Raw genomic sequence first — 16,252 nt, forward strand, 5'->3', positions numbered from 1 at the left:
GCCCGAGGAGGAGGAGGAGGAGGAGGTGGAGGAGGTGGAGGAGGTGGAGGTGGAGGAGGAGGTGGAGGAGTAGGAGGTGGTGGAGGAGGAGGAGGAGGAGGAGGTGGTGCAGGCTGTATGGAGCTGTCAACCAGACTGAGATGTGGAGAGAAACAGAGAGTGAGGCTTGTTGTATGGATGAATATTCATGGCCTTCTGAAGGCTGAGAGTTCCCAGCACTAGAGTGTGTGTGTGTGTGTGTGTGTGTGTGTGTGTGTGTGTGTGTGTGTGTGTGTGTGTGTGTGTGTGTGTGTGTGTGTGTGTGTGTACACACCTCCACTCTCTTTTACATAATCCACCATGAATAAACATGAGATGAGTTATGAATAAACATAGACTGGCCAACACACACACACACACACACACACGCACGCACGCGTGCGCACACACACACACACACACACACACACACACACACACACACACACACACACACACACACACACACACACACACACACACACACAGGCCCTTGGGTCACTGGAAGACAAAGTCACTGGAGGCCGGAACGTCTGTCTGTCTGTCTGTCTGTCTGTCTCTATCATTGATCTGTTCAACCAATGCTTGATTGTGTACTGAAGGCTATAGGTTGTGTCTAATGCAGAATGCTAGGTTGTGTCTAATGCAGAATGCTAGGTTGAGTACATAATGCTAGGTTGTGTCTAATGCAGAATGCTAGGTTGTGTCTAATGCAGAATGCTAGGTTGAGTACATAATGCTAGGTTGTGTACTGTCCTACAATGTGGGCTGGAGTGCAGTAATATACTGTACAGTAGAGTAGGCCTATACATACATAGACACTGCATTGGCCACTGGATCATACGCATATTGCAGCATCATATCATTGCTATTGGATGGAAACCTTCATTATTATGTGTCCAAAAACTGTTACTTTTCAGGACAAAAAAAAAAGATGTATATAAAAACCCACATTTTCTCCGCAGAAATGTGGTCATTATGCCAATTGATTCCTCCGCACCCACATTTCTGTTATGTCACTGCTGTTGTATCCTACTGACTCATCTACTAGTGAGGAGCCCCCACCGGGAGGACGTCGTAGAGCCTTTGTGGTGCCACCCAGCCCGTATAGTGACGATATGCAGGCCAGGGGCAACATGCCATAACTCCACTGCAACAAATATGCGTTGAATAATAGTTACCTGGCTTGAAATAAATAAAAAAAATCTGTTTCATACCCAATGCTGTTACTACCGGTATCTAAGTAACCCATTGGTTGGTTATTTAACCAAGTATCCTAAAATAATATCTGCCATTTGTAACAAATCCAAAAGAAGCTTGTAAATCGGTTGAAAATCCAGCGAGTTAGGATGATTTTACATAGGCTGTATGCGTAGCCGCAGTCATGTTCAGCAGCCAATTAGAACTGAAAATGTGTGTATTGTTTGTGTACAAGGATAGGAAATGCATTTAAGACAACTAATTAAGACACCAAGGGCAGTCCTGGTTGAACCCACACATTGCGCGCGTGTGACGTGTATGTGTGTGCGTGTGACGTGTATGTGTGTGTGTGTGTGTGTGTGTGTGTGTGTGTGTGTGCGCGTGCGTGCGTGTGTTTGTGTGCTTGCCAGAGGTCATTTGTTTGTCTTTAAGCAGCTAAACTCCCATTTTCCTGCAAATAATACAATGATTACCATATCAAAACCACACGCGCGCACACACACACACACACACACACACACACACACACACACACAGCTCTGTAATCATAGCACGCTTCCCACCAGGAGTCCTGGCACTGTTTAATTAACATGCTAATGACTCAACCAGCTGGTGCTGTGTGTGTGTGTGTGTGTGTGTGTGTGTGTGTGTGTGTGTGTGTTTAGGGGTTACTTAGCATTGTAGTTTTTTACAATTTACATTCGTTGAAACTAGCAGATCTCCAAGCTCACAACACATGCAACACATTGCAATGCGATGCACTGTGAGCCTGCTGTAGATCGGCTATTTTTCATGCCGAACAGATTTTGTGTAGATGTCGAGGGGGGGGGGGAGTACAGTTGCAACTGATTAAGAGTTGAAACACTTTGAATATAAGCTCAATCTTTCCCTCCTCCGCGTCATCAGTGCCCATACCCGAGGCGGGGGTTGGCGAAAGGGCCTTTCTGTGTGGAGTTTGCATGTTCTCCCCGTGTCCCCTAGGGTAGATACCCTCACAAAAACATGCCGTAATCCTGGTCTCTACCTCTACCTCCCTTCTGGCCAGCCGGGGCGCCTGATGGAGGGGAAAGGAACTGGTTGGAATAACGTGTTCCTTCCACGCGCTACGTCCGGCCGGGGAAATTCCCCTCTGTCAGGTGAAAAGAAGCAGCTTGGACTCCTCATGCATAGAAGGAGGCATGAGGTCAGTCCGCTGCCCCCCCAGGTTGGCAGAGGAAGTGTAGCACCCAGGATTACTTAGCACTGGGTGAAAAGAAAAACGGGGTTACAAAAATCGTGGGATAAAAATGTAAGTAAAAAAAATATATATATATATATATATATATAAGCTCAATCTGTAACTTTCCCCTTACCCCAAATTTGAACCTGGTTTCCTGTGCAAGTACTAACATTTTTACCATTGAGCTAATAGAGCCTGTCTGCTTGCTCAGGGGATAAATTGAATCTTGACCATCAGGTTCAAAATTCCTGTCAGATCCTGTGTCTATAGGTAAATACCTGAAAGAAGAGCATGGACATCAAATAAAGCCACCCCAGTTATATTGTTGTAACCGAAGGTCTCAGATTACTATCAAAACTTGCAAAACCTGTCTGTCCGTCCACCCGTCAGGTCACGCCACCATATATGGCCGTCAGCCCGTTACGCCTCGTGACACGTCACGCAACCATATATGGTCGACGCTCCATATATGGCCGTCTCCATATATGAAGATCACGACACTGACCTCATCAAACCCTGGATAGCCATACATGGAGAAGACTGGATCATCACCTAGATCTGCGTATATGGAGCCAGACAGCAACTCTACATCTGAGCTCAAACCTCAAACCCCTTAGATCTCCATATATGGAGCTGACCTGTTCTGACATTCCATACGTTGATCCTTGCCCACCCGTACTTCCTCTTCGATGTCTCCCTTTCGACTGATACCTGTCCATTCAACAGGCCCGGAAATGAAGGCCCCGCCCCTACTTGGGCCCTAATCAAACCCTGTACACTCAAGACACGCTCCATAATATGGCCAGGACAGAATTCAATGTTGATCTGAGCCCACCAGCCAAAGCGCCAGACCAGCAGTCTGCCGTCAGGCTTCTCAAACCGTCACTGGTCTTACTGGTATTATCTACACTAAATTGACGGAACACTGTCTGTCTGTCTTTCATTCCGTCTGTCGTTCTGTCTGTACACTTCCTTAGACTGCTGCTTCTCAAAACGCCACGGCGCACGGACAGCCTCACGGAACCTAGCGCCGCACAGCCCTGTCCTCCAGCCTCAATGTGCCCTGCTTTAATTACAAACACCAAAGCCAACCAACTTTTCTCTCTGAATTCGTATGGCCTACAGACAGTCCACTTTCCCCCCTCCCCTCCCCTCCATCCATCCATCTCTATTAGCCTACTTTTGTGCCCAACAAACTTCCCAAGATCATTACCCATACACTGAACATCATTTGCTGTTCATATATTCAGAACGGGTAAGGACTAGTACATTTTAACAACACAAATATGTTACAGGGGTCACAAAATACTTTTAGAATGGGGGGCCATGGACATTAATACACATTCATTTCGGGGTCCTTAATTGACGCTTGAGAACCACTGGTTTAAACACCATTATAGGAAACAAGCCCATATAAGCAAGCTACACGTTTTAGAAACACGCTAAAAAAACATATCAATATAAGCAACATTATAGAAAAACAAAGCCCAAAGTCGCTGCTAATAAAGCGTATACATTGCAACACTGCCTGACGGGGCTTGACAGGAACAGTACCTCTACCTCATGGCCTCAACTATAGGTGCAATTGGTGTCAGAGGAGAACACAAGTGAGGACTGGAGAGGAGATAAATACATGATGAAGGACGCCGTGAATTGAGGGGAAATTAGAGAGAATAGATGGATGAGTAGAAGAGGAGGCAGAGAGAGAAAGATGGAGGGTGCATGACCTCTATGTGTATTGATCAATGTCTAAGCAATCGATGACCTGATAGAGATCTGATAGGGGCCTGTCTGACACAGACAGGCCCCTATCACACACACACACGCGCGCACACACACACACACACACACACACACACACACACACACACACACACACACACACACACACACACACACACACACACACACACACATTTTTATTTATTTTTTTGCGGGAAAAAACAATAGGCCTAATGAAAAAAGCAATTGAAAAACATGGCTCCCTCATGTATTAGGACACATTGAAGTTACATTGGGTTTGCATAGGAAGGGGGGTGGGGCAGGTAAAACTAATCATACTAAATCATGCAACTTAAAAACTGTCTGGGACACTGCTCACAAAAGACTGCACGGACAGTAAAATCATCCAAAACGTGTTGGACAGTGAAATACCCCTTTAAAGGGAAGACTGGCTGGACTTTGAAATTGGGAGTGACCAGAGAGTCCACCGACAGGAAGGAATTCACACTGAGTCCAAAGTACAAAGGTTACTGAACTGTATGGTTGAGGGATGGAAATAATGAGGCTATACGGCTGTCTGTCGATCCCGCCTGTCCTCCCTGCTGCAAGAGAGAAGCTCCAGACATGTGGGAGTGTTTGTGAATTATGAGGAGGGTGTGGTATCGTTTTATGATGTGGAGGCCAGAGTTCATCTACTTTATTCACTGGCTGCACCTTCACTGAGAATCTCTATCTGCCTGTCTAGAATCACTGCACAGATCCTCAAACGGATCTATTTATATGAATTATGGTGTTTAGAATGAGATTGGAGTGATTTAGTGCTCTGAAATAATCATCCTCCTATGGTGACTACACTCCCTCTTTCTAAAACGAATAAAGAACAACTCTCCCAGGCTCCCCTATTGATGTCTGTAAAGATACAGCCAGTCCACAGATTAACATTTCTGTCTTTGTTAAAAAGGACTTTTTTATTGCATTCAATTTGATCTTAAAACAACATTACGCAGGAATAATGTCTCTCATGAATTACAACGATAATAGGCCTATAGTACAAGTGAAGGTTGTCTGAAGATGTGACTGTTGCCAGTGGCAACAACCACGTCTCACTAATATCCTGTACTGACATTCACATCTCCCATCAGCAAAATACTGATGTTACACAATACTGGTGGTTAATCTCTCTCTCTCCTCCCCCCCCCCCTCTCTCTGAACAGTGCTGTGTTACACCCTGTCCCCATCTACCTCAGTCTCACTCCACTCCCTTTTTAAATTCTTTCTCTCTCTGACTCTCTCTCACTCACCGTCCACAGCCTTGAATGTCTCCCTCCTCCCTCTCTCACTTGTCCCCCCCTCTCTCTCCCTCTCTCTCTCTCTCTCTCTCTCCCTCTCCCACTCTCTCCTAGCCCCTCCCACTTCAGGCATAGAGAGAGAGAGAGAGAGAGAGAGAGAGAGAGAGAGAGTTCACGGCTTTTCTTTTCTCACTGGCTCACAGAGGACCAGACCCGCCCACCTTTCTGTTTGCCTCCCTTTACTTGCTCGCGCGCACGCACGCAATCTAACACACACACACACACACACACACACACACACACAAAGAGAGGGAGAGAGAGAGAGAGCGCGTGAAAGAGTGAGAGTAAAAGCTATCATCAGACGTGTTGCAACAGATGGCTGTGCAACAGTCAGTGGCAGTGCAGACTCAAAGTGAGTCAGAGACAGAGTAGGAACGTTTGCACTGCAGTGTAGGAGAGAGACTGAGAGATACTTCTGCTGTTCCATGCTCCTCGATATCCTTCCCTCTCCTGTCCGGAGCAGTTTGTAATGTGGGCAATATTATTGAGTCATGGATTTGCTAGCGGCTAACGGCTAATACTGGAGCAGCAGCACAGCAAGGAAGACTGAAGAGGTAACACGTACATCGTCCCTCTCCTCACTGTTAACTGCCACTGCTGCTCGAACTGTCATTGTCACTGAAAATGTAACTGTCATTGTGACCCCGGTGGTCACTGCTACTCTCACTGTAACAACTGCTGTCTGCTACTGTTACTGCTGTTTTAACTGCAAACTGACTCACTGCTACTCTAATCTACCTCTACCTGTCACTGTTACTGACACAATTAAGTGACAATTAATGCACAGTACTGGTTCTCAAACTTTTCAATTTCAAGGACACGAATTTGGTATGCATTAGGCGGGCCACTGGCCACCGACCCCCATAACTCTGACTGAGTGCACTGTACACAGTCAGTTCCATTTATTACACTCGCAGAGTTACATACCTGTAAAGGGTCCATTTGGTTCTATTTGTCATACTCACAGAGTTACAGACCAGGCTGTAAGGGTCCATTTGATTCTATTTGTCATACTCACAGAGTTACATACCTGCATGGACCCCACTTTGAGAGCCAGTGTTGTAGCAATATCATTCAGTGATGCACTGGACTCAGTCGTTTTCTGATTTCACAAGCATCATGCAAATGTGACACCCGGTTTCCTCATAGACAGTGGTTCTCAAAGTTGGTTCCAAATGGACCCTTACGGGTGGTCTGTAAACTCTGTAACCACATACACATGTAACCAAATAGACCCCCACGCCCACAGGTCTCAGCTATCTCAGTTTCAGAGTTATGGGGTTCCTTTTGGCACAAAACCTTTTCGGATGGAGGGCGGACCTCCATCCGATATACCCATAATGTATCAATTTTGGTGTCATTATAGTTGGCATGAAAACGTTTGATAACTATTGATTTAGAAGGTATTTGTAGAATCACAGCTAGATTCCTGCGTGATAAACCAGGGTACTACTTGTATGCTGCTAACCCTTATCCTGCTTAAAGGCTCTTACTGGAAGTGTGCATGTGAGTGGACATTACAACAATAACTCACATCTCTCTCCCACTGTATACCTAGGGCTGTCTCGGCATTTTAGTTGACTATTAATTGTCTTAATTGTGATTAATGATTTAAGGAGTGCCACAATTTTTCCAGTTTTTCATGCGTCTATGAGGTGACAGTACTTCATTAGACACCCTGGAGTCGTTTTTATGTGCAATAGTATATTAACTTTGTATTTAGGTTTCTTCCTGGAGACGTGTGGGCACAAAAGCTGTATATAAGAAGGCTAGCGCCCCTCAAATATAAGGCAATTATGTATTTGTGACAGGTGGTTACTTTATTTGGGCATGCCTGACAAATAACGCCATATATGGGCTTAAAATGGACACGGAAATGAAAACGAATGTCCCATTTGCTATTGGAGAGGCTATATAAGAGATGTATTCTTCTTGTTGACATAAACAAACTTAGCTTTAAATAGTGAAATAGGTCTTTTCTACTCGGAGTACAATGGCCTGTCTGAGAGAGACCAGTGAGAACCATTGACTTGTCTGTGAATTTGAATAGTACTTGTCAGGGACTTTCCACTTTCTGACTATAAATACTGGATTAACTCATGTTGACTGGAGGTTTCTGTAGCAGCGTGCGTGCGTTGCAACACAAGTGCGTGCGTGCGTGTGTGTGTGTGTGTGTGTGTGTGTGTGTGTGTGTGTGTGTGTGTGTGTGTGTGTGTGTGTGTGTGTGTGTGTGTGTGTGTGTACTTTTATAAGCTGTGGTTCCAAAACTCTTGTGGGTTAATCTATGTGATATCTTATTTTTTTAGCCCCGGCTTTCTACTTTCATGCTACTGTATACGTAGACTGTCACAATCATGACATTTGATTTGATGATTAACTCATAATAACGTTAATCAGTGACAAATGTTAACAGACAAACAAAACAAAGACAACAGGACAGACACTCTTGCTCTCAAACTTTCCCAACAAGTTGTTGTATATCAACTGAATTACAGACATGTTTCTTTTTAAATGAAAAAATTAAAAGAATAAAGTAAAGAGAAAACACTATGTAATCTATTGTGTAGGAGGGGTTGGCATGCACCAATTCGAAATAGTCAATGAAGGGTTGCCAAGTCTGGTAAAAAATCTATCTTCACTCCCTCTCAATTCAACTTTTCCAATTGCAAATAGTGCATAACATCTTTCATAAGTGTAGTGTGAGTTGGAACCTGTGCTTGCTTCCAATTCAACAGTATATCAGTCTGCGAGCCAGTAGAGTCACACATTTTACCATGTTCTATTGGAAAGTAGACAGTTGGGTCAAACTGGCCTTTTGACTCCTAGAACTGCTGTCAGTGGATCCGGGTCAAAAGGTCTTCCACAATGTCTGACAGTGATGTAAATATACTTAGCCAATATGATGTTAGTTTAGTGCAGTGCCAGAACGTATGAGCTAGAGTGGGCCGGCGACTGGCCACATCCGTCGCAGGCTGGATTCACATTTGGATACATTCTGTTGAGTTTTTCCTCTGACAAATGTTACCTGTGTAATATTGTAAATTGTAGAAGACCATGCCTGGTGCATACTAAAGAAGAGTGCACACATTTTTGAGATGTATAGTACGGACCAGAGGCGGAAGGTTCCTATAACGGCAGTGGGTTCAGCCACGCCCATGACAATAGTAGAAATAGCCATCCTATAATTCTGTTCTCAAATCATTGTTGAGATTGTTGAGTCACATTTCTCCTTTATCCATTCAACCCCTTGTTCCCCCTCCTTTTCAATGTCTCTCCTCTCAGACAAATAGAAGCAGTTGATATTTGAGAAAATCTCCAGTTCCTGATTGTAATTAATATTGAAGCGCGCACGCACACGCACACACACACACACACACACACACACACACACACACAGGCGCCTGCCATCTCAGACATTGGGACAGAAGAGAAGAGCCGAGCAATTGTAGAAGCAGAACTTTAGAAGGAAACAACATGTTGCCCTGTTTTCATACAAAGCACTACTTGGCAAACCACCCATGCATTTTGGCAACACTGCTAGATCCCAATGCATCAAGTTATGGTACCAGATCTCAAGATAAGCTTATGCTGAAGGTGCCAATTCTACCAATTCTAAGCTGTGAGATACTGCCTGATACAAGGCAGATACTGTGTGGTGTATGCTCCATTATGGAATGAATGTCAAGAAAAGTTGAAGTTAGATGAACTTCTTTCGTTTGCTATTTTTAAAATACTTTTAGTTGACCTCATACTGGCTTATGCGCCTGCTTTTTGTAATATATTGTTTTTTTTAATGTTTAGCGGGGAGCCCCTGGAACTCCTTCAAGGATCCCCGGAACCCACTTTGGGAACCACTGCTATAAGACAGTGATTCTCAACCTTTTCAGGCCGCGACCCCTGGGAAATACAATCTCTCCACGCCATGTAATGTGAGGCGTTGTCTAGCTATTACTGTTTTTTGGCCTCTTTCCTATATATATTTTTGTACAATTTCGCCAATGTTTGACCATAGTTTTTATTACCGTATATAGTTTGTTGATTATACCTTTGATACATTCATGGTATTTCTTTTAAGTATTGTCACTTAACTGTCACCTGGGGAGGGGACCCCCCCCAAAGATCATGTGGTGACCCCCGTGGGGGTCCCGACCCACAAGTGGAGAACTATAGTGCTATAAGCTTCATTTATTTATTTGAACAAATTCCTGAAGTGCTTCACAGCTGCCAGAAACGACAGCAGAACATCAGAACTATAGTCCTCTCATACGGCATACTGTGTATTGTTGTCACTACGTGTCGCATAGATAGTGTCGGCAATATATTACTAGTTTTTCTAAGAAGCAGTGTTGGACCAGCTGAAGAGGGGAGAGTTTTTTTGTTGTTGTTTGAGGCTGGAATTAATTATAATTGATGTCCGACTCCAAACCAGTGGTTCCCAAACGTTTTAGCTTGAGAACCAAAAAAAGATTGTTTTCCCGGGACCGGGAACTAGTGAGAATAGCAGATCTACAAGACCACAACACATCGCTTTGCGCCGCCTTGTGAGCTTGTACATTGTACATTTTGTTTGTAATTATTATTTCAAAAGATTTTCAAAGAATTCCCCCCAAATTTCCCAATTTTAGTTAAAAAAAAACTAAATTCAAATGTGTTTTTTCAAAAGAGTTCATTAAACATTATTTGTTTTAAAATCCAATCCATTAATTGGAGAGGGGAACAAATTATTTTCTCTATAGTTTGGGTCACGGGAGACATCAAATTGATCTCTCGAGCTAAACAGTGGTGGGAACCAGTGAATCACACTGTTGTACAGTATATAGTACTACTGTACTGTACTGTGCTGTACTAGCTTGGGAAACACTGTCGGGCAGATAATGCCGATATTGAACAGTAGTTTTACTGTCGTCTGAGAGGGGGAAGAGGAGGAATTAGAATTGGAGGCGACACGGAGGACATCAGATCTGGAAGCAGTTCATGTCTGGTGGAAAATAATAAATGAGTCACTGCAGTGTGTGTGTGTGTGGAGGCATAGGAGGACAAAGACAGACAAGTGAAACATTTCATCAGGAGTTCCGGAGGGTGAACTCGTATACAGAGGAGAGAGGATACACAGGATAAAGAAGTGGAATTGGGAGTGGTGAGAGTCAGATAAAACAAAAGGTGGAAGCTGGAACGCTATCAAATGGAAGCTGGTATGGTTATATTGAAGCTTTGTATTGTGGCGTTCTCTTTTAGTTGCCTAATTGGATTAAATGGTATCCTGAACTGAAAATGTATTTTTTTTTTGTTTACTAGAGAGCAGTGGTGGAAAGATTCTGCATATATAGATACCTAAAGTTTTTGCTCTTAATTAATTTTTCAAGATGAATATTGTTTATTTTTTTTAACTTCAATTTCGGTTCAGCTATTATCAGCTGGCACCTTGAATCCAGTTGCTTTTGTTTAACACTATATACAGAAAGATAATTTGAAAAACTACAAAACGATAAAGTCCACAAAAACTCCCACGCAATGTTAATTTCGTTGACTAAAACTATGACGAAAAATGTTCATGGGCTTTTTTCACTGACAAACTATTTAAAAACTAAGCTATGAAGGCTAAAAAAAAGACTAAATATCTTTGGATATCTCGTCTATTTTTTTTGCCAAGCGTGAGAATGAAGGGATTTTGTGTTTTTTATTGATTAAGGTTGATCAAACTTGTCTGAATGACTTTCAGTTGCTATAGCAATCAATAAAACAGGAAATTAACCGGAAACAAGATGGCGGCCCCATTATTTTATCTCTGATTCTTTTCCTAGATTCCGTTTTTTTTAATCAAAACAAGCTTTTTTCACGGCCAATAACTAAAGCATTGCTGATCACGGTTACAAAATGTATGTTTCGGGTGAATTCACGGGAGAATATACATAGACGGTTTTCACTTCCAGTTCACGACCCAGGGTAATTTTAATTCCTGCCTTTAAAAGTATTGGAATTTGGAAATACCAGTATACTCCAGTGAAGTAAAAGTAACTCGACATTTTGCTAAAGTACAGCACTTCAGTAAATGTTACTTTGTTACTTTACACCACAGCCAAACGATCATCCCAAAACATGACTTACGAGACTCTGGCGGCTTGTGTGGAACAATTAATGCGTGTGTAATGACTTAATAACAACTTAATAACAGAGAAAAAATAGAAAAAAACGAAACAAATAGCTTATGTATAGTGAACTAGCGATATGCTTATGGGCTCTGCTCTATGCTATGCAGGGTGATGCTGGGGTGACGGGGGCAATTCGGCAAATACACGTCGCAAACGGCTAGATTTCATCTATAATTTGTGTCCCAGCTGTGCGAGGGCCTATAGGCATGCTGCTGATGTTATTATCCCTGTCACTGTGTTATCAGGCCCCGTGTTATATCAGCACCATATAACGGGACGCTTTCCACACAGGCCCTTGAAGAGCGAGACCATGAGAGCTAGAGTTAATTGTTCTTCCGATAAAGCTGCATAAAAGACTATAGTATCGGTATCGGCGAGTACTGTACTGTATATGGCGGTTACAGTGCCATTCCCACACCATCATGTCATTTATCACATGATGCTATTTAATTTGCAGTAATATTTTCAATGTTTTAGTTGATGTTGCACCAGTGGCCTTTCGAGGAATTACATTTTGGGCAGGCAGGAATTAACATTTTGGGCAGGCAGGAATTACATTTTGGGCAGGCAGGAATTAACATTTTGGGCAGGCAGGAATTAACATTTTGGGCAGGCAGGAATTACATTTTGGGCAGGCAGGAATTAACATTTTGGGCAGGCAGGAATTACATTTTGGGCAGGCAGGAATTACATTTTGGGCAGGCAGGTATTACATTTTGGGCAGGCAGGTATTACATTTTGGGCAGGCAGGTATTACATTTTGGGCAGGCAGGTATTACATTTTGGGCAGGCAGGAATTACATTTTGGGCAGGCAGGAATTACATTTTGGGCAGGCAGGAATTACATTTTGGGCAGGCAGGAATTACATTTTGGGCAGGCAGGAATTAACATTTTGGGCAGGCAATATGTGTTAATTGTCGTCTCCCCGCACACAATCAGTAGTACTAAAGGTTTTCAAAGAGATATACCTGCCAGACAGTATAGGATACAAAGGCTGAAACTAAAGGCATGCATTTACATTCCAATGGGTGATTGAGGGTCGCGTTCTACCGCAACGGGCAGTCCGCTGCCCACTTATAGTTCTTAGGTCTTGTTTTTGTCCTCGGTGTATTGATTTTGGCCAGGCAGAAAATGGATTTGGACAGGCGGCCGGCGCCTGTCCTCGCCTTATTGTAGATACGCCACTGTGCTCTTTACCTTATTAGTTTATTATCTTGTCGTTGCACAGAGTTACAGACCTTGTAAGTGTCAATTTGGAACCCTCTCAAGGAACACGGAGGGTCCCTGGAGTGGACCTGACTTTGTCAGCCAAGTCTATGGGCTTTTAATGGGCCATGGCTCAATGGTCCACCGTCCCAGGCACCTTTGCTGGTAATCCAGTCTTGGCAGTGTGCCGTGGGTTCGACTCCCGATTCCGACGGCCTTTACTGCATGTCTTCCCCCTCATCTCTCTCCCCATTTGGTGTCGGCCTACTGTACTTTCTGTCCCTCCATAAAAAATATAAAATAAATGGCGAAAGCCACAACAAAAAACAGAACCGCACGTGATGTCATGTTGCAGCCAAGTCTATGGACTTTCTAATATTTGCTTGGAGCACTTTAAACAAACATCTAGTAAAGACCCAAATCTATGGATGTTCTTTTTTTGTGTGTCTGTATTGAGACACCTGCAGACTGCCAGATTCGGAGTAGCTTCTTACAGACATATCCCATGCGTGTGCCTTTCTGGATAGAAAGTCCTTTCCGCTGTCAGCAACATGCTGCATGAACCAAGATATGTCTGATGTCATGGACTTCCTTCATGTGGGTTCCATTCATTATTGTAATAGATCGGTGGCTAGTGTGGTTGGTGAAGATCATGCATTCAGTTTATTTTGCCCGAGTCCTACTTTAGCAGTAGATTGTTCAAATGATATAAGAAGTGGCTGATTAGATGTTATTGTGCGCTGTGGTTAGGGCGAGAATGTCTGCTGCATAGCGACGGTCAGTCAAATATTTCCTCTGATTTCTGACAATGAGGCTCTTGTCACAGATTTAATTCACAGATTGTCACAAGACATAGTCCGCCATGATGATGAACAGAAAAGGCTCAATACTCTCTGTTCAGTTGAAATCTACAGTTGAAATCTACCGTACAATTCTTGACTTTGTGATATCACACTTTGCCCAGAGTCCTGTTAAATGCGGATACCCCTGTCCTGTTGGAGTTCAAATCTGATTGAAAAAGGATTCCAGGAAAATATGTTGCAGTGAGGATTAGATTAAATGGTTTTCAGGATGGCTTTTTAGCACATTTCAGCATTTAATTTGGGTCATATCAAGCTGGCTTTTTGGGCTTTTATAGCCAGAAGTTTATCATAGATTTTTTGTTCAGTGATGCCAAGTCAAGTAGGTTCTGTACTTCTGTTTGTCTAGTTACAAGATGTCTTTGTTCTTTTTAATGGATGTGATAATTTCAGAGCCAAGATGTTTTAAAAAGTTGTATTTCTATATTTATTTTGATATTACCGGTATAGTGATTTGTTTGATTTTGGTGTGTTCTTTCGGTGTCGAAGTCTTTCGATTTGGATTCGGTTTCAGTTGCAATAGTTAGTTGTCAGTATATTATTGATATGTTCTTGTTATTGATATGTTCTTGTTGAAAAATGTGCATATAGTGTGTCGTCACTGTCAGCTGTTCTTTTGTAAAACCTGGATGAGAAACGGTGTAAGAAAGAAAGACGGACAGACAGAGAAAGAAACAAACATTCTCATTAGGGTTCCCTGGTGAGGAGACACACACACACACACACACACACACACACACACACACACACACACACACACACACACACACACACACAAACACAAGCACACCCAAGTGGGAATTGGCTGCTCAGAACGGATTGTGAAAGAAGGCAGAAAGTCATTACCTCTCGTGTGTGTGTGTGTGTGTGTGTGTGTGTGTGACTGTGTGTGTGTGTGTGTGTGTGTGTGTGTGTGTGTGTGTGTGTGTGTGTGTGTGTGCGCGCGCCTGTCATCAGTATGCTGGTCAGACTTGGCAACAGAAGGAAACAGAACACAGGAGAGAGAAAGGAAAATAAATCAACTTCTGGGTTCGTTTAAAAACAAAATCCATTTAGATTTTTTTTCATTTCATTACGAAAATAGAGGGTCAGAGCAAGGCTAAACAGACTCGGTTAATTTAACAAATCAATGATAATAATGAAAAAATAAATTGAATTAAAAAAAATTATAGATTTTCTGAAATGACTTAATAATTCATTAAGTAGAAACTACTAGCTATTTTTGCAATTTTCTTTACACCACACTGCTGTATACGACAAAGTATAAAATACGGCTTAAGAACGTAATCTACTGGAATTTGGTCACATTAAAGGAACAGTTCACCCCAAAAATAGAGTATATTTTCTATCATGAAGCTTTGAATTCATGGAGATTGTTTTTGTTTCTAAGCCAATTATAATTTGATGACCAGGTCATCGGCCAATAGGAGACTCGGTAGTTCTACCACAGGTCATCAAATTATTGGCGACGACAAACAATTCAAGGCTTGTGTTATTTGAAAAAAAGTTATGTTTTATGAATTGATTAAATAAAAATGTAAACCGACAATACAATGGACCGTGAGTCTTGTGTTATCAGCCAGATAGCTGGCTGATAACTTGACCTACATTTCTTTAAATCCATACTGACCTTTTAGATTAGAATAGGTAAAAAATGGTATTTTGTTTTTGTCTGTTTTGTTACTCCCCGTGTCCCCTTTCCCCAAAAGAACCACAACGGAAACAAAGCCTAATGGCTTTCTTGTGTCTGTATCCTTTTGAATTAATTTTCAATCAATCGACAGACAGACAGACAGACAGACAGAGACTTGCATTTATAGATAGATAGAAGATTATGTATTGCAGATTCAACTTTTTCATAGACGTTTGTTTGACAGCACTGTCATCATCATCATTTTAAAACGCTTACTTACTTAGTAAACTTGACCGTATATGGGCTCTGTACTTGGTCTGCTCTTTTTCCCCGCTATACAAAACAACATCTTTGCCGAAAAATGAGTTTTTGGCTAAATGTTCTGCTCAGAATATGGATGTCCATGTTTTAGACTGACTGATGCCAATGAAATACTCCATCTAACTTGAGTCGTGACCCATGAATGGGTCCGGCCCACTGTTTGGGAAGCGGTGGTCTAGATCAGTGGTTCACAAACCTTTTCATGTCAGGGACCCCCAAATCGACACTAATTAGCCCGCGGACCCCCATTTGAAAAATATATGCCAGGGACCCCTCCATAAGAGAAGATTTTGACGGCTCTAGCAGTGATTCTCAACCAGTTTAATTTCAAGGACCCCCAGTTTGACATGCATATTAGTCTAGTACAGAAGACCCCCCATTTAATATCCCCCATTTCTATCTCTGGGCCCCCACAATTTATATCGTAAAATCAATGTTAATTTTACTCTTGAGAGTGTACAAATGGAACCCGTTAGGGTCCATTTGGTTCCATTTGTATACACTAAGGGGAAATTCACACTATGGTCCCGGGTCCGCACTCGGGACCACTTGGCAGATGTTGTGGTATAGTGTG

General features: G+C 42.6%; 1 protein-coding gene across 1 annotated transcript in view; it reads left to right on the top strand.

Annotated features, from left to right (window-relative positions):
* Positions 1–5,843: 5,843 nt before the first annotated feature.
* Positions 5,844–16,252, top strand: part of LOC308316336 (extracellular sulfatase Sulf-2-like) — a 36,655-nt gene continuing 26,246 nt past the window's right edge. Inside the window, exon 1 of the mRNA XM_080764892.1 lies at positions 5,844–6,062. The gene's annotated coding sequence lies outside the window, so the exon portion shown is untranslated. The remainder of the gene's footprint in view (positions 6,063–16,252) is intronic.

The sequence above is a fragment of the Protomyctophum bolini genome (assembly GCF_963924005.1).
Source record: "Protomyctophum bolini genome assembly, chromosome: 5".
Taxonomy (NCBI): domain Eukaryota; kingdom Metazoa; phylum Chordata; class Actinopteri; order Myctophiformes; family Myctophidae; genus Protomyctophum; species Protomyctophum bolini.